The following is a 19606-nucleotide window of genomic DNA, read 5'->3' as shown; positions in this document are numbered from 1 at the left end:
CTCATACTGGCTTTGACCAAAAGTCCATCTGGCCTAGTGTTCTTTATCCAAGAATGGCAACAAGCTTTAGCTGGAAGCACTATGGACAGGGTAAACATATAAGATACTTCCCCCACATACACATTCTTCGACTCCAGTTGCTTTTGGTCTGGTGTATTTCCTGAACCTGGTGTGGCTTTTTCTCACTCTGCAGCAGAATTTCTTCTCAGTGCTTGCCTTGTCCTTGAACTAATCTAAATTTTTCGCACTCATATAAGACTTCTAGTACCAAAACACCTCATTTAATACTTTCCACAAGGAAGCACCTCTTTCTGCTTGGTTTGTTTGCCCTTCTGATGAGCTTCATTTGTTCCTCTTGCATTAGAAGACAGAGACAGCAATCGCTCCCAGACTACACTCTGTGATGACTGTGTAGAGCTTTCTACAACACTGTTCTGAATTCTTAAACCCCTTTTGTCTAGGCTGAAGACTCCTATGCCAGAACTCATTCATTCCCCAAACTGAACTTAATCATCCTTGGTAATTTTCCAGATTTTTTTTTTAAGGTACCAGAACCAAAAACATTATTCAAAGTCTGGGTGAAAAAGGGACTTCCACAGATGTATAATCAAGGTTTCTTTTCTTTTGTTTTCCATTGTTTTCCTACTCTTTCCCAATGCTGGAAATGCTTTTTTGACTTTTACAAAGCACTGAGATTGTGTCTGCAGAGAAGTAGCTAATGAGAGGAAATGGTCAGTGCAGAGGCCATTATTTTACAGATATGAGCTATACATATGCATTTATCTGGACTTATAATCACATTTTCCATTTAATTGTTTACTTACTCTTATAAGATTTTTTTTTTTTGTTACTCATATTCTACTCTTACCCTACCTTGAAAAACTTAGAATTATCATAAATTTGGGTCATCCTGTGCTCATCCCCTTTATCAGGTACTTTATCACTTCTTAACCCAGACTGATTCAGTGTCATTTTGCATTTTATTATGATTTGATTACAGTTGTGCTACATTTAAGTTAATTTCTTAAGGTTTGCAAACAGGGCCTTTTAAAGGTCCAAATAAACACAATACTGCCTGGAGTCATGGTCTGCACACACACAGGTACTTCAAGCAGATCATAGCCATAATAACTGTTAATGTTTAAATTGCCAGTTAATTCTTTTCCTCTATCACAGTAAAAATTGGTATCAACTCTCCCATATTGTCTAAGGGATGAGTTTAAGAAGTTGTCATCTGTTAAATTTATAAATTGTCCTCAGAGGCTGAAGTTGGCAACTACAATCTGCTTCCAGTTATATAGCTTTCAATTATCCAAAAACATTCATAAGGAACATTTATTTCATTCTTAAGACTATTTCTTAGTATTCTTTTTTTTTAATATTGGCCATAAAAAATTAGCAGCAAAGAGCTATTCTGGCAAGCTCTTAAACAATAACACTCTTGAAAAATATAAGATACTTTACACCTCTTTCATCAAGGACAAGCCTACCTTGAATGATCTCATTTCCTTTAAGAAGGAAACAGAGTAAAAGTGCCAGGAGGAAGCTGGCAGATAGTTACTGTAGAATACTGATGAATGATACTTTGTTCATGCATTCTTTCTGCACAGCCTTACTTACATCCAGTTTAATGACCTGAACAGCTTAATAATAGTTATTTCCGTGTGCAGATGTTGATGTGAGGGTCTAAAATAGACAAAAATGGACAACAGCATTGCTTTTTAAAAATGTACCACAGTTTTGTTTCACTACTCAGAGACATCTCACACTATCAACATTTCCACCCTTAAAATACATTTTCAAAGTAAAATTTACATGCAGACATCTCCTCTCAGTTCTGCAAAGTGAAATTTCTCCATGCTTTTGTGCTCTTGATATACATAACCCCTGTTTGTAGATTTCAGTATTAAAAAGCCTCGATAGAATTATTATGATTTAGGGGTTTTAAGTTGTTTTTTCAAGACAGCAAGGCTTGTCACCACATTGACTATCAGTACTTCCATCAATAGAATTCATTTATTTTTATTAAGGCTACTTTTTAACACTCTGTCAAGCAGGTTCCCACAAAGCAATGGAGTTAGGAATTCTCATCATCACTGCTATCATTATTTCCATAATAGAATGTCAGTAAAATATGCTGAATTAAGATTGAGCCAGAAAGTCCAGGAAAGGATAAAAACAATTAAAACATTTTAAAAATTTGAAAGAAAAAAAAAGGTATTTGAAATTACTTGATTTCCTTTGTGCTAACTTCAGAGTATTTCTAACCAACCTGCCAAAGCTACAAATGTATGAAGGGAAAGTGTGGAAAGCATCGGTGTAGGAAAGCATCTGTGTAGGAAAGCATAGACAAACTGGATAGAACAATTTGTCTATACAAATTTGTCTTTGTCTGTACAAGAACAAGACTCAGGACACCAAAAAGAAATTTAGTTTGAAAGACTAAGGAGTCTTTATAGGCCATCATTTCAATAAGCAATGACTCTTTCCACTTCTAGGTATAAAACCAAATGTAATCAAGGAAATGCACAACACAAAAGGAAAAGGAAGTAAGGCAAAAAGATCGATTGTTGCTAGCCATGGGGCAGCAGGTTTCTTTTAAAATAATTCTCATTAAACAAAAGGGGAAAGGGTGCCATTTTTTAAAACGAGCTACTCACTTAAGAAGGGAACACGCTAAACAAATTATGACAAAAAAAAAAAGCTGAGTGTCTATGGGGACATCAAGGTTAACTGTTGATAAGAAAGATTAAATAGCTTTTAGTACAGCGTTGTTATCAAACAGTGCAAAAAGCATACTTGAAAATTCCTCTTAATACACAACAAAGCATTACTTTATTCACCTCCAGAGTTCAGGGTCCACCATTTTCATTCAGAAAGCTATTAGCTACAAGGGACTGCAAATTGCCAAAGTCATTTGGAACAATGATTCTAACATAAACAAACTTTGCTTAGCAATTAAAAATATGTCTGCTTCTAACATGTGAGGGTTGCATGACTGCATTTGAATAAGTCATGCTTTCTATCATCAGTTTTGATACTGCTCCAGTAGCATATAAATGCAATAGTCCTTATATACCAGTGCAAAAAAGCTTTTGAAAAATCTAAAAACATTAACAATATTCTATAGTTTTTTAGGAAAATTGTCATAGGTCATACCTAGAGCACCAACACACACACAAGCTTAGACCACTGCTGGTTTGCTGAAGCAGAATCCTAGCGTGGCCCTAAAAAATGGTTTGTAAAATGAACACAGAAGAGGAAGCAATGTAGATCCAGTGTAGCAGTGAAGTATGAGAGACAAAACAAAACCAAAAAGAGTAGCAGGACATCCCCTTGCTTTCAGGCTTACACACAAGTTAAAGGATCTCCCTTTATGCAACAATCCACTGGCAAGCCATTTGGAGCTGGCCACACAGATCTACCAAGGGGCTTGGCCTCCTTTACCCTGATAACTAAATGTCTTTGAAGCAAGTATGCAGATTCATTGTTCCACTACACCAATATGAGAATGCACTTGTGCCTCTACATCTCCTGGCACTTTTGTAATCAAAATAACAAGCTAAGAAGTCTTCTTAACTTGTTATTCTGCAGATTTCTATGTGCCCAAATTTAAAGAGCCGAAAAATAACTAAACAAGAGCAGTGAATAAATCCCTGGCACTCTGAAATCATAAATATCATTATAAGGACTATTAATAATCTACCAAATCAGGCATGGCAGCCACAGAGAAGTAGTACATAAATAAGGTTTATGTATTAAGTTAGACAATATGTTGACTGATCCAAGAATTGCAAATTCAGACAGGTAGATCAGCTCATTGCACAAATAATTTCACAAGCCGTGCTAATAGCAGAATGATGCTGAAAGATACCAAGAGGAAATACCTTAAGGGCCTGATCATGATGACTTTTATTAAGCAATTTTATATACGTGGTATGGCCGTAAAGAAGATTCTCTGTGTAAAACTGATCAGGTTTGAGGTCTGGAGTAATTAGAGGTCTGGAGTAAGATAGAATTTAATATTACTTAATTAAAAAATATGCTCTTCAGAGAATTTGTGCTACAAGTTATAGGTTTGATTGTTTAAGAGATGTACTTGCATATCCGAATCAATCACACAGTAACTGCAGGCCACCAAAACAGCCATGAACAAAGCCAAATATAATCCTGAAATTAAGCAGGAAAGGTATTTTTAAAATCTCACAATAGCATGAAAAACACTCTCATCCTCTATACTCAAAAAAAAAGTGAATTCTCATCAGAACAGGCAGAGTCAAGACTTTGTGGAATAGTGAGATCTTTGAAAATGCACATGAAAACTACTTACTTGTTCAGTTTCACATAAAATAAGTCTGAGCATGACACCTCTCTCAACACATAACAGAGGCAGAAGTGTCTTGCAAACAAAAAGACAATGCTTGTCCTGCCACAAAGAACTTTTTTTGTTGAAATAGGATGAGGCTTTTATCCTGCAGCAGGTGAAATTAAGAAACTGTCTTTGAAAAAAGTTAGCTAAATCTGTAATTAGATTAATACAGACTTTGACATGGTTCTTGAAAATTTTGTATGATATGTCTTTCCCAAGAGAAGACTAGAGCTGATGACTCAAGACACCCCCTCTTGTACTGTTGCCTGTGTTCCCAAGTTACCACTTACACAATTTACACACACAAGTAACAATACTCAGCAGCCATACCATTCTTCTGCTCTACCATTTTCTTTATAACTTTAAAAAGTTTTCCAAAGGCCCCCAGCATGATTATTCCCATTTTATAGAAAATGAAACAGAGCTGAAGTAGCTTGACACAGGCAACAAAGAATGCCATCAGAAAGATCAGGAATAAAGAGCAGACTTCCCAAATCCAGTTGTAATGAGCCGTATTGCCCTGTATTGATACAAATCAGTGATGGTTGACCCATACATTCAATCATGCCTAAGAGAACTTGTCTGACAAACAAGAAACACCTCAAGTAACACCTGGATAGACACTTAGGGCCAAAAATCTCAAGGCTTCCAAGATCAGGCTCAAAACATGCATGACAAGATTTCTGTGAGCAAATACTGATGACATCTAAGGACCTGCCTCAGTGGCCCTGACAATGCAGTGTTCTTAAGTGGAGTGAGGCAAAGTGCTCATTCAATAGGAAATACTTCCTGAAACTCCTCTCTTCTGTCCAGCCAGTCCTTGAAAACCAGCAAGCAAAGAAATAGCCTGAGCAAATGGCTCCACTTCTGTGCAGCACACATCTGAGAACAGAAACCCAACGCTGAGCAGGATACACAGGTGAATGAATGCCAGATCCAGGGAATACATTCTAACAGCCAGCTTCACTGGTTTCACAGGGAAGGCCTGCGTGCCTCAGCTCTCAACCCTCTCATTTTATTTGGAGTTGTGTCAGAAAAGGTCATGTTGCAAATATAAACAAATTGCTCACATGGAGCAGATTTCCTATGATTCCCCAAGTTTCTCATGCTGTTCTGAACCATAGGAATATCTTTTCCTACAGTCACAAACCTACCAGATAACTCCTAAGTCTCATTTATACCTGTGAGATATACTCAATTCCCAAGTCTCATTTATACATCTGGCATATATTTATACACTGCCCCAAAAGCAACAGAATCCAGCTAAATTTCTGGCTACCTGCCCTCCCTCCTGTATCTCACACACACATAGAGGACTATGTGTTTATCTTCTGCTGATCCAGACACAAAAAAATCATGGCAAAAATCAGTTCTGACATCAGACAGATGCAGTATGCCATCCCCAAAACTTCAGAGCCAGCACATGAGATGTGATAGCTCTCACAGATATCTTAGTTATCTACTGTCAACATTCGAGGCTCTATCAGTTGCAGCCTGGCTCACTGGTTATGCACCAAGCTTCCCTGTCAGGGGTCTCTGACCAGGCTAATTTTGCAGATGGCAATAACCACCTAATCAATCCATGTCTTTCTCAGTCCTAATGGAGCACCTGCACATCCAGGCATGAATCTTCCTCCTGACATCCTCCACAAACATAAATTACAAGTTTAGTGCATGCACCAGACAAGTCTCAGTGACCCTTTGACAGGGCAAACAGAGGTCATGCAACAATCTGATTTTCAGCACCCACTAGCTCCAGCCTTCCCCTTTCTGAATTTTAAAGCCTGGAGTTGTAGTTAGCATCTCTCTTGAGTCTCAGGGGAGCACAACTTCAAAGTGATGTCTCGTTGCTAAGCCTGATAACATAAGCAATGTTTCCATTAGGAAGTACTGCAGCGTAACAGGAGAAGATCTCTAGGACAAAATGTTTCTGAAGACATAAAATCCAAATTTTACAAGAGGGCGAAGGAGCTGTGGTTTAGCTCTACTCTGGTCCAATGGACTGGATACACTTTGGTGGTTGGAGCACAACATTCTGTTTATGAATCCACTTTGTATACTTCAAGAGAGTCCTGCAATGCCAAGGCAAGTGTGGTAAGACGATAAGGAGTGACTTGAAAACCAGTGAAATGCTAGTGGGATCAAAGCCATCTTACTCATGATTAATACCTTGTCTGTCAACTACTATGGCCATGCAAAAACACTTGCATGTATGTAAGGAATTTCCATCATATCTAAGCTACCTTTGCACCTCAGCCACCTCTTCAAGAATTTACCATTCAAAGGCTCAGAGAGGTTCTTTGGTTTGTAACAGAAAGGCTGTGAAGACAATCAGATATCATGAATGAAGCCCACTGATATCAGAGGGGGTCTAGGGTCAGGTGCATAAGTAATAATCCTTTCAGCTCTGTACATTCAAGCCAGTTATGTATAACCAAGGATACAATGGATTGGTCACTGCTTGGTAGGATAGAGCCACAGCTGTGACTAGGAACAGCACAAGGTACTAAGCTCACTGATGGATGCACTGGTTTCACTGCTGACACCATCAGCCCTGTCACTGCTGAGGAATGGATGCCAAGGCAAAGTACCTGCAGAACAGCTTTCCCCTTGTTAGGATCATTTCAGTTTTCTGCTATTAGCACAGCAGTGCATTACCAACTCTGTCACTGGATTTGGATAACAACAGTTAATATTTTCTGATGACTTCAACTTTCACAAGCTTGTCTAATCTTTTAATGTATTTTATACTTCTAGACTTCCCTGGCTCCTGTGTTAATGAGTTTCACATTTTGATTATACTACACATATTTGCTTTTCTTTTAAGTATGATGCCTGACAGATACATTTCCTGCTCCTAATTCTTGCCTTACAATAAACTGTACATAATCACATTCGCTTCTGCAGTTGTATCCTACATGTAACTTTACAGACTTATTCCGCTTAACGGGAGTTTTTCATACCAAAAGCTCAACCCTCATTTGTGTCTTCTGAGTAGCTTTTCCACTAATTTTCAATACGCTGATCATCACCTAATCTCCAACTCCACAATAATGTCAGAGCTTTCTGTAACTTTTGCCATCACCTTCACTGATAATTCTGCTTAATGTTCCATCACCACCAAGTTTTTTGAGCCTTTCATCCACTTCATTTCTGCTGAAAAGGACCCTGACTGCTAACTCAATTCAAGACAGCATGCCAGCAATTATGTGAGCCAGAAACACACACTGTACAGAAAGGAATGCTGAACAAAAGGCAATGCCAAACAAGTGACCTCATTCCATGCCTGCTACCCTTGCCCTGGTCATATCTACAGCTTGCTGGCACAGGCAAATAAAACCTTTGGCCATTTCCCTTGTTCTCACAACACTGCAGCCAAGGGCAGCCCAGCCCACACCAGAGCAAGTATCCCTGCTGAGCAGCCAAGCAACCACGGAGATGAGACTGAGACACTTCCACAGATCCCTTGAATCCTTCATTTTCCATCAGTGATAGCTGAGGGAACAGCACTACTGAGTGGCTCCAGCTCTGCAACAAAATGGTAGCCAATCTCACTTAAGGTAAAAGGTGACAAAGTGCCTTTGTCCCACTTAAGGGTGTGAGGAGGGAGTAGGATCCCTGCTCAGTATTGTCATGCTGAGGCACAGCCTGGAGACACCACTTGCCCCAATGCAGACTCTGGGTCTTGCCACAGCTTCCTCGTAAGAAAATCCTCCAGTCTTCCCTCAAACACCACCTCTGCTGTGCCAAAACCCAGACCAGCCACACTGTCCTCCTCAGCTGCTTACCCACTCACTATTGCGGAAACTGGAACAGCTGTCTTGTTATGCCAAACCCTATAAAAATCAGTTAACCCTGGCAACATAAGTCACAGACTCTGGAGTATATTTTTCCTCTTAAGGCTAGAAAAGGGCTAGAGTGGCCAAACTGGGTATGGGTTCATTTTACACCACTGTTCCCCAGTGAAGAAAGAAGGCAGGCAAGACAGAGCAGGGGTGCAGGAGGCGTGAAGTTCAGAAAACCCTTAAAGTTCAAAAAACCCACCACTGAAATGGTATTTTCTTCAGACTAGACTTTCCTGAAGTCCACCAGGGACTGATGTCCAGAACCCCTCCATTTTCTGCCAGTGGCTTACTTAGTGATATATTCAACATCACCCCCGTTATACCCTCTCCTTCAGGGGGACTGAACTGGATCAATATTTACCAACCGAGAAAAGACAGGAGAGAAAGCAACTCAAGGCAGTTCTGGGGGGGAAAAACGAAACATCCTTCAGTTTTTCACTAAAATAATGTGGTTTCTAACAGTGAGATTATGTTGGTGTGAGACAGAGAAAGAGCCTTTCAAAAAAAGTGCACAAATATTTCTGTAACTGAATCATTATTTTAATAATTTCAAGAGCAGAAAGGGTGAGAAAGCAATCTTGTGTCACTCTAATCTACTATCCGGAGAAGCAAACTCTTATCCTCTCAGATCTTTGTAGACACAAGCAGAAATGGCACATGTAAACTTTTACTACTTTTCCTGTGTTAGGATGGTTAAAAAGTTGAATTATTAATTATACTCATTCCAGTGCTGATGGATCTACTGTCACAACTGATGCATCTACTGACAGCCTAAGGAAATCACAGACATATGCGCTAGCAAAAAAAAAAAAAAAAACCAAACTGAGTGCCACAGAGGACCAGATACCCCTGTTGTCAAGGTCATTGAAGCCTGAGAGCATCATAGGGGTGATACATTCAAATCTCCAGGGATCAAGATTAAAGATGGTATTAGCTTTGGAAGAAGCAGAGTATCTTGTTCTTCAGCAGGAGGTTTAATACCTAAAATGCTGCCCTGGCAACTGATGCACAGCACAAAAGCATCAGGTAAGATGGAACTAAAAGGTAAAATTATAAGCAGGTAATGGACAATGAATTAATAAAGGAAATTAGAAATTATATTCTCCTTGCAAGCATTTAACTACCCAAAAATCTCTGGAGGTGTTAACTCCAACTTCTTAACATTTTGGCTAATTAATTTTTTTCCCATTTTAAAAGCTTTATTTTAATTAGCTCCCAAGTTGAGCTGCTATGAAGAGGTTTTATTTTCATTCTCTTTTTTCTATCTGTAAAAAAGACGGGCTTCAAAAGCACATACTCATTAAAAATAATTAGTGATTTAGATACCACTAAAACATATTCAGGGACACAGGAAAAATAAGTTGTTGGGGTTTTGTCATAATGTAGCTGCTTAGTACTACGACAGTAAAAAAACCCATATATTTAAATATAAGAAAGCTTCCAAGTAGATTAAGTCTTGAAGTCACTAGCGTTTAAAGAGAGACTCAAGTCCTTTATCTGACAGTGTACAGGTGCTTACAACAGTTACCACAAAACACATCATAGTTGTCCTCATTACAGCTTGGAATTTTTCATTCCATAAAATACAGCACAAAGAGGCATTTGAAATACAGTCAATACCACAGCAAAATGTGAAAATGGCATACCTGTCAATTTATTCCTCATATTTACGTAGCTGGTTTAGCCTTCAATAAGGATTTTCAGAGTTGTAAGTGCAGAAGTAAACCTTTAGGTCAATATGTATCTGTAACACGTGCATCTGTTGACAAGATCACAATTAGTGTGAATTAAAAATGAAGTCCATGAAATTTTATGTTACATATTTGAAGATTATGTAGTAGATTTTTTAACTACTCATGCCTTTCGTGTGAGCTTTGCCTTGCAATATGAATGTTATCACAAATAGAAAATTAAACCACTCAGACAGGAATTTCTATCTTTTTCTTTTGTATCTCCTAACTAGATTATTCTATTTTATTATCATTTTACCTGGGAAAAGCCCAAGAAGTATTTTTCTAGACTGGATTGAATATTTTATCCATCATGGAATAGGGCAGTCTTATTGAAGTGTATATCATTTAAAGCAACCAATCAACCCAAATACAAGTTTAGCCAAATACAGGTTCAACTTAAAAATTATCAATGCCACTAACATAAATGAATGTAATGCCTTTGATTCTAGAGTTCAGTGACACTGTTCTAATTAACACAAACACATGTTTTAATTATTTCTCTGTAAATCTGAGGTTTCTTGCTATTTTAAAAAGAGAAGCCTGATAGGACATCCCTATGAAAATATTTAGGTTATCACTTGATTCAATTCTGCTTAAAGTCTACAGTTTTGCAACCAATTTACATTTAGCATTCATTTCTCATGCATGAGTTGACCCACTTACACATGCTGTAAATCCATGCCTTTGGGGATTTTTCTGGACGGCTTGCTTTATTTCCACCACACAACTCATTTTATTTTGTCAATACAGTGAGCAAGGATACAGTCATCCTGTCAAATTTATTTATTTAAATTAGAATCAGAAAGACTATACCACTCCCTGTGGAACTTCACAGAAAACTTTTTGAAACTTGGAGGCTACATAACTTCTGCAATCGACTGGTTTCTTATGAAAGCACTCAGACAGAAAAAAAAAGCAATAGTTACAGTAATTTCTTCTGAAAACTTATCAAATAGACTTCAGAAACCCTATAAAAACATATTTGAAGACAATAAACCACAATAATATGTATCATATTATACTTGCTTAAAAAAAAAAAAAGGAGAGAAAAAGGATTTTTCTAAGCAAGCCTATAGAATAAAGCCAGATGGAATAAGACCATTTAAGAAGCAGCTATGTAGGCGTCACATCTGCTTGCTTTGACTATCAGAGATCCACTTAACCTAAAATATTTCCCCCTGCTTCTCTGAGGATTCACGTTTGAGAAGCTTCATTTGAGGTCATTTACCATCCTCACAGTGGGGCTGCTGAAGGGGAACCTTCCCCAGGCAGAAACTGTCCCAAGGTCACATGCCATTCAAGTTGAAATGGACTTAGACTTGAAAGAAAAAGGAACTAGAAAGGAACTCCAGTTTTACACAATTTGCTAATGTGGTGTTTCCTTCACACATTAGTGGCTTACCAGAGCCTCAAAATAGATTTGCAGATAGTGTTTCAGTGGATTTACCCAAAGGCCTATCTGAATTTACACATCTAATGCCATTGTGGGCAGTATGACATAAAACAAACAACTCACTAAAAGCATTATAAATCCTTGTTTATAATGCTAACAATTTTTCCAAACGCAGTTATGCCTTGGGCAGGGGTTTGTTTTCCAGCTTCTCAAAGACAAAATGCTTCTGCTCTTTCTAGAGAAGAGTTATGCACCTTTCCACCTGTGTTACAGGAAGCAGCAGCTTTATAACAACATCACTGATAAACTCTAATGCCTTTCCTGCTCCAGACCAGGAAGTTGACCTTTAGCAGGTGAAGAATGTCACATTGTTAGGGATATCTAGTTTACCACCCCCATGGAATATGATTTAATTCAACTGAGTTACACATTACTGAAAACTGAACATCCACCTGCTCGGCAGAAATTTAACTGTAGTTTAAGTCAACTAAATTATTCTGTTCCACCTGTACTGACAGTTTCACACAGAATTACTGTAATGACTATTTGACATTCCAAAAAGTATCCTTCAAGTTGGCATTTTGGGGGCTAAAAATATTGTTTCTTCCCACATGCTGGGAGCTATTGTTATGTAAATCACAAGAATTAAGAAAGAGAGACCAGAAAAGAGAAAAGAGAGACCAGAAAAGAGAATCTGAAAAAGTTATGAGAACAGAAGTCAGTGCCACCCCAGATGAATCAGAAACACATTGCTCTGGATTCTCAATAATCTTTTCCTCCCCAACAAACAACTGTAAAACTCCCTAGCAAAGGCTGTGCCTCCCTCTGCTTCTAATAGGAGGCTACACAGAAGATAATGGTTTACTCTAGGTGCTACTTACTGCATTAGCATGAATCATCTCTGTGCTTTAGTTCTTCATTTAAATAAGGACTGCATATCCATAGCATCCATATTGGAGGATTCCAATACCTCCTTACTTCGTGGACAACTCTGAAAAAAGTGTAATTGAACACAGTTTAAAAAGAGAGACAGAAGCTTTGAGGAAAACTCCAGAAGAAGTTACAGGTTGTTTTTACAACATTTTATGGTGTGTGTATCAAAACATACAATAAATGAACAGTAAATGAAAGAAAATATTAGAAAGCTGAATACTTGGCGATTATTGTTCTACACAAGGATCACAGCAGAAAGAAGTAACAAAACAGCATGCCATTAAATAACCAGAATTTTTCCCAGAAGTGTAGGTAAAGAATTCATATACATAGGAATTAATTTAACCCTGTCTCTTTCTAATTTTTTTTTACTATTTTAGTAATGATCAGTAAAGAAAGGATTTTCATTTTAAAGTAGAATACATATTGAGATTTCAAACAAATTCTCAAGACTTTCCGTTTTCTCATTAAGGACAAGTTCTATATAAAATATTATTCACATTTCCTTAGATTCATCATTTCTTAAGAACATGTTCAGTCATGTTAAAATTTTTGAAAGCTTACAAAATATAAAAACCATGCAAAAACCTGCAAAAAATACCCATGGTCATTGCAAATTAATGTAATTCTTTTGCTAAGTCATTTCTAAAGCATTTATTAGAACTTTGCATTTAAAGGCAGAATGGTTTCTGCCTACTGAAAATTAGAAGTCAAGTAAACTTCAGCACAGAGCTATTGGAAAGTCAAAGGACCCGAGGCTTCTCAGAATTTTCATTTGTATGTATCTATTCTAAACAAGCTTAGAAGATCAATTCACAAAAGGAACTAGGTTGGATATGACTCCATGCATGTATGTACACTGCACAGGAGCACAGCAGGAGCTCCACCTTCTTGCAGAGATACACTCATGTTAGCCATAGGAATGACACATTCAATCTTCTTGATTCCAGACAGAAAAAATGCTGTTGAACTCAACTGATAGATGCTTAATCACATGAGTTATATGCAGATATTTGAAGTGCAGCTGTGTGGAATTAAGCCTGCAGCATACCACATAATGAATAGCTCTTGGAGCTGCAGTTCATGTTGAGCTGTCAGAGGCACCGAGGGGAGCACAAGGCGATCAGTGCCAGGGTGCATCCGGCTGACCACACCTGCCATGGACAGCCAGCACTTAGGGCACTGCTCAGCAAGTGCTGCTCAATCTGTGTTAGTAGACACAGTTGTCATACATAAATAAACGCTTATTTTCCAAATGAACAACAGCAGCATACAAATCATGCTTAGGAATATAGGGGCAGTCAAATAAAGTAGGTATGACTGCAGAAGCAGTAAAATCCCAATGCTGCCTAGAACAGCATCAGCTCTTTTTGTATGATTTGTGTGATTTAAAACGCTTACCCAGTCTCTTCCTTGATGTGCCAGGGTTGGTTTTGTGAAATGTAGACATTGATACTGCTGTTAATTTTTCTTGTTCCCTATTCTTCTCCTTCACTTGAATTCAATGGAGAGAAAAAAGCCCTTAGAGACAAGTATCTGCAGGCTTTGTGCTGTGAATCCTACAAATGGAACTCTGGGCCATGTTGTTAACATCTTCTCCTGCCAATTTTCTCTACAATCTGTTTCGGCAATTTAAGAGATCATTTTATGTTTGAGCAAGTAAACAGATTGAACAACTGTGCCAATAGCTTCCAAACAGGGAGCCATGGCACAGTGTCTGCTAGGGACAGTTTCTAATTTCAGATGTGCAGATGTGCACAACTACAGTAGCAATGTGGTTTGTGTCCTCCTTTAGTTTCTACTGAAGATGTATTTTTATCATATCTGAGGTAGTGCCCAATTCCTTGTCATTTGTGTCTTTGTCCAGAGAACAAGTGTTCAGTTGATTCAAATTATGGGGGAAATCCTGTGCTCCTCTGCATCCCCTGAAGCTGTATAAATTTAACCTGAGGTAGAGTGTGACCCTTGATAATTAAAAATCCCACACCATGCACCATATTTTATTACAGACATGTGACGGTGGCCTTGGCCTCCCTGGACCAGCCCAGCCCATGGGCTGAGCGGAAGACACCACCGTGGGCCTGAATGCCCCCTTCTCCGTGGCTGAGTGGTTGTGCCCGGGGCGTGGAAGTGGGCTCAGTCCCCTCCTTCCTTTCCGTCTTTTTGGTATGAGTTCTAGAATGTTCTCCTTTGTCTTGTGGTTCGTTGCTCCCCTGTTGGTTGCTTGTTTGTATCCTCCCACCCCCTATGACTCCTGACTGCACGGCGCTCTTGCCAATTATGTACCCTTAACACCCCATTGGCTCCCCTTGTTATCTCCACCCCACTTCTGCTCCCTTTAAAAACCCCTGCCCTGAGAGGTTCGGGGCCATTTTGTTGAGGTCCATCCTCCCCCCCTACGTTCGCCCTTCAATATATCTCCTTTTGCCTCAACGAAACGGACTGCCTCTCTTTCTGCCCGCGAGCCGGCTCTCGGTCGCCCTTGCCACCGGCAGGACTCCGCCTCTCCGGCACTGCCTTCCGGCAGTTGTCTCCCGCCTCTCCGGACTTGGCCTGCAGGAAAGGCCCACGCGCAGCAACAATTGGTGCCCCGTGTGAGGAGGCGTGGCCGACAGCAGCTGTCACCAGTGGGTGAGTCTACGAGGCGCCGCTGTGGCAGCTCGCACCGGACTGTGCGGAGCTCCGCGGAAGCCCTGGGAGAACAGGGATTCCCTCGCGACCGACGGCCCCTGACGAACGGCGTTTAAGTTCCCGGCGACGGAGTATCGGGGAGAGATCCCCCGTGCCCAGGTAAAGTTGCTGCGGGGAGGAGGTTGGGGGTGTGTGTGTGTGTGTGAGCCCCTAACACTCGGTCGCCCGAGAACCCCTGGGTCGTCTTTGGTGCCGAATTAGTGTGCGTGTGTGGCCCGAAGAGCGTGCTAGTCGTCTGGCATTTTTTATTGGTTTCTCTGTTTCGCCGATTCGCGGGTCAGCTTCCGGTGGCTCTATTCTTAGCAGAATGGGATCCCGTCTGTCAAAAGATAGTGCCATGCAGAAGGAGATGCACTCTAATTTATCTGAACTTTTAGAAGCCTACCATGTTCTTTTCGCTCCCAAAGACCTTAAGAAGTTTGTGAAATGGGTAATGGTGAATTGTCCCCCGGATTCCCCTACTTTAATTTATGATTTAGATTATTGGGACTCAGTTGGTCAGAAGCTCCTGGCGGCAGGGAAGAAGGGAGATCGTACCGCACGGAGGGTCTTTTCTTTACACTCCCAAGTTTATAAGTTCGTTAAGAAATCTCCTGTTAACCTACCCCTTTATACCTCCTACCCTCCTGAGCAGCGGGAGCAGAGCCGTGTAGCTCGCCCTAGTGCGCTCGGTAGCTTCCAGCACCGGGACACCCCTCTGCCCCCGAGCGCTCCTGTCCCTGAGCCCTCTCCTCCTTTCCCCGCGACGGCACCCCTTCCCTTTACTAACATTCGACAAGATGGTGCCGAGGAAAAACGAAATGGCGACAGTTCGCGCGCTTTTGCCCCTGAGTTTCCCGCCGGCGCGAACAAGGGGTCCCGCCTTACGGATCCTCCCCCCTGTCTATCAACCCTCACTTCCCTCGATCGATCTCCGCCTCCGACTCTACCCCTTCCGGTCGTGTCTTTCCCCGCCCAAATTACGTCAGGGGGAGGGGCTGAGCCGTGGGAAAATCCCACGACTGGGTTCCCACGGTCCCCTCCTCGAACCACAACATCCGGCCGCCATATTGGCGGGCCCGGAAGTGATGACTGCTCCCCCCTTTTTGCGGCCCCTGCACGACGCCGACAGCACTCCCCCCTTCCCACACCTAGCCCCACTCCTTATAGAGCGGACAATGGTCGGCCAAAAGCACTGGTGTGGCAGCCGGTTTCCCTTGTCACCAAGGAGAAGCTTTGTAAAGCAGCCAAGAATTATGGCTGCGAATCCACCTATTTGAAATCACTGTTTCAATCTATCCTTAAAGCAGAGGCTAAATGCCCCACAGATGTGAGAGAACTAATTGGCTGTCTCCTGACCGAGAGCCAACAGAAACAATGGGAGTCTAATTGGAAAAAGAGACTCCAGATTCTAATAGCTTCCCGCAAAGACGATCTAAATTATCAGGCATTGACACTGAACCATCTTAGTGGCATGGGAGACTGGTCAAAGCCACAAGACCAGATCAGGGCTGTATCTGAAGAGGTGCTTGCAGAGGTCATCTTGGCGGCACAACAGGCCTTCTTTGCGATCCCCACCAAGGCGGAGGCCCAGCTTCCTTATATGTATATTAAGCAAAGACCTGACGAGCTATTTATTGATTTTATTGACCGGCTAACAGCTGCGGTCAGACGGCAATTCAAAAATGTCAGCAACCAGGATGAAATCATCATCCACACCGCAACTATTAATGCGAATGCCAGATGCAAGCAGCGAATCAGCTCGCTGTCCCCAGACACTCAACTCACTGTCTCCCTGTTGATCGACGCGTGCTCCTCAATTCCTCTCGAACCCCCTAAACCCCAAAATGTTCCCACCGCTTACCCTAATGCCTTCCCCAACGCGGCTTCCTTTGATAACCGACCAGGTCGGAAACCTTTTGCCCCATTGTTTTGTCATCGGTGTGGCCAACAGGGCCATATTGCCAAGAACTGTCCTGCTCCGTACCCTAATCCTGCTCTCTCGAGTTCCTCTCCCCTAGGCCCAAACCCGATGATGCCGATTCCTGCCCCGACTGCTTTACCAGTGACACCCCCTGCCGGCTCTCCAGCTCAGCCCAGCCAGCCAGCTGCCTTCCAACCGCCGACCTATCAGACGGTAGCTCCGGCGCCAGCAAAAAACTAGAGAATCAGCGCGTCGAGGCGTCGCGCGAGGATACAAGTGTCGCCTCCGCTATGGACCTAACTGCCTGGACTGCAACGGAATGGGACTCTAATAGACTTCATGCCTGGTGGGCCCAGCAAATCACCCAAAATAGGCCCTATATCACCTGCCACATGCAAGGACAAGATTTTCAAAAATCTGTCACCGGACTTATTGATACGGGAGCTGATGTTACCATTCTTTCCCAGGATGTATGGCCTAACCAGTGGCCTTTACAAGAGACAGTTGCCCCTATTGGGGGTGTGGGCGGACAGTCTTTTGCCCAACAGAGCATAGAGCCTGTAGACATTTATAACGCAGAGGGAGTTCCCGCGAGGGTGCGGCCCTTTGTCATGGACATTCCTTTCAACTTATGGGGAAGAGATTCGCTTTCTCAGTGGGGGACCCAAATTAACATATCCGCCCCCCCTTCGGGTTTTTAAAGCCGGCCACTGATGAGCGCTCTACCCCACGCCTCAACTGGCTGACCAACGATCCGGTGTGGGTAGATCAGTGGCCGTTAACTTTGGAGAAACTTGAAGCGCTCGAGATTTTGGTGGCCGAACAACTGGCCAAGGGACACATCGAACCATCCCATAGCCCATGGAATTCCCCCATTTTTGTTATTAAGAAAGAGGGAAGAAATGAGTGGAGGCTTCTTCAAGACCTTCGGGCCATTAACGCGGTCATGGAAGATATGGGACCTCTCCAAACTGGGCTCCCCTCACCCACCATGCTGCCTCGCGACTGGAGCCTAGTGGTCATCGACCTGAAGGATGCTTTCTTCCACATCCCGTTGCATCCTGCAGACGCCCCAAGGTTTGCCTTCACGGTGCCGACCGTCAACCATTCGGCTCCTGCCAAAAGATACCAGTGGACAGTCTTGCCCCAGGGAATGAAGAACTCACCTACGTTGTGCCAGTGGCACATTGATCGGATTCTATCTCCGATGAGAACAGAATTCCCTGATGTGCAACTCTTACACTACATGGACGACATACTCATTTGTGCCCCAGAACGCGATCAAGCCCTTTCAGCACTGGGGGCACTGCAAGAGACCCTCACCCGAGCCGGCTTCACTATCAGGCCGGACAAAATCCAACAGACGAGCCCCGTCAAATACCTGGGGGTCGTCGTCAATGACCGGACCATTGTTCCCCAATCACTCACCCTGGCAGGAGAACCCCGCACTTTGAGGGACCTACACAGTCTGTGCGGGTCAATCAATTGGGTCCGACCGCTTCTGGGGATTTCCACTGAACAGCTTGCCCCGCTTTTCAATCTGTTAAAGGGGAAAGAGGACTTGGACTCTCCCCGAGCCCTGACGGAAGAGGCTCGGCAATGCCTGAGAGAGGTCCAGCAAGCGATCTCCCAAAGGCAGGCTCACCGATGTGATCCTTATCTCCCCTTTGAACTCATTGTTTTAGGGGAGAAACAATATACTCATGGACTTATCTACCAATGGGACGTCACCTTAAAAGACCCTTTGCTGATTATCGAGTGGGTGTTCTTGCCGCACCAGCTCGCCAAGACTCTAACCACCGCGGCAGAGCTGGCTGCGAAGGTGATCAAGAAGGCGCGACTGAGGCTGAGAAGCCTGGCCGCAGTGGACTTCACGTGGATCTGGGTGCCATTTCACTTCGATGATGTGGATTTCTCATTCCAAACATGCGACCCCCTACAATATGTTCTGGAGGGTTTCTCTGGGAAAATCAAATCTGGCCACAAAAAACATAAATTATTCAATGCCAATTTCAAATTCGTTCCCAAATCACATCTCTCAAGACTCCCGATACCGGGGGCTCTAACAGTTTTTACAGACGGCTCTGGGTCTTCTCATAAGTCAGTCCTGACTTGGAGAAACCCACGAACACGGCAGTGGGAAGCCGATGTTCAGGTGGTTTCTGGATCACCTCAGATTGCCGAACTAGCCGCTGTTGTTAGAGCTTTTGAAAAATTCCCAGAGCCACTGAACCTGGTCACTGACTCTGCCTACGTGGCGGGTGTCACCCTCCGAGCAGAAAATTCGGCCCTAAAAGAAACGCAAAATATCAAAGTGTTCGAATTGCTCTTGAGATTAGTAACTTTGCTTTCCCACCGGGAGCAACCCTATTTCGTGATGCACGTGAGGTCGCACACAGATCTGCCTGGACCCATTGCTGATGGCAATCGACGAGCGGACCAGTTAGCTGCTGCGGTCATCTCGCCGAGCACGCCCAACATCTTCGCCCAAGCTAAACTTAGCCATCAGATGTATCACCAAAACGCGTCGGCCTTAAGCAAGATGTTTGGCCTGACTCGGGACCAGGCCAAAGCAATCATAACTACATGTCCTAACTGCTCGACCGAACACCTACCAGCACACACGAGTGGCGCAAACCCCCGCGGGACAGAGAGCTGCCAGGTGTGGCAGACAGACGTCACCCACTTCCCGCAGTTTGGCCGGCTCAAATATGTGCATGTTTCTATAGCTACCTTTTC

The 19606-nt window shown here is 42.5% G+C and overlaps 1 protein-coding gene across 3 annotated transcripts in view; it reads right to left on the bottom strand.

Moving 5' to 3' along the window:
• The window catches only part of NEBL (nebulette), a 252787-nt gene that overhangs the window by 117006 nt on the left and 116175 nt on the right, over positions 1 to 19606 (bottom strand). Inside the window, exon 2 of one of the 3 annotated variants that reach the window (XM_085050561.1) lies at positions 12222 to 12331. The exons of the other annotated variants lie outside the window; for them this stretch is intronic. The gene's annotated coding sequence lies outside the window, so the exon portion shown is untranslated. The remainder of the gene's footprint in view (positions 1 to 12221; positions 12332 to 19606) is intronic. 3 annotated transcript variants of the gene reach the window in all.

The sequence above is a fragment of the Lichenostomus cassidix genome, chromosome 2 (assembly GCF_008360975.1).
Source record: "Lichenostomus cassidix isolate B80296 chromosome 2, HeHo_3.0, whole genome shotgun sequence".
NCBI lineage: Eukaryota > Metazoa > Chordata > Aves > Passeriformes > Meliphagidae > Lichenostomus > Lichenostomus cassidix.
Note: the sequence above shows the minus strand (reverse complement) of the source record. Positions and strands in the feature narration are given on the sequence as shown.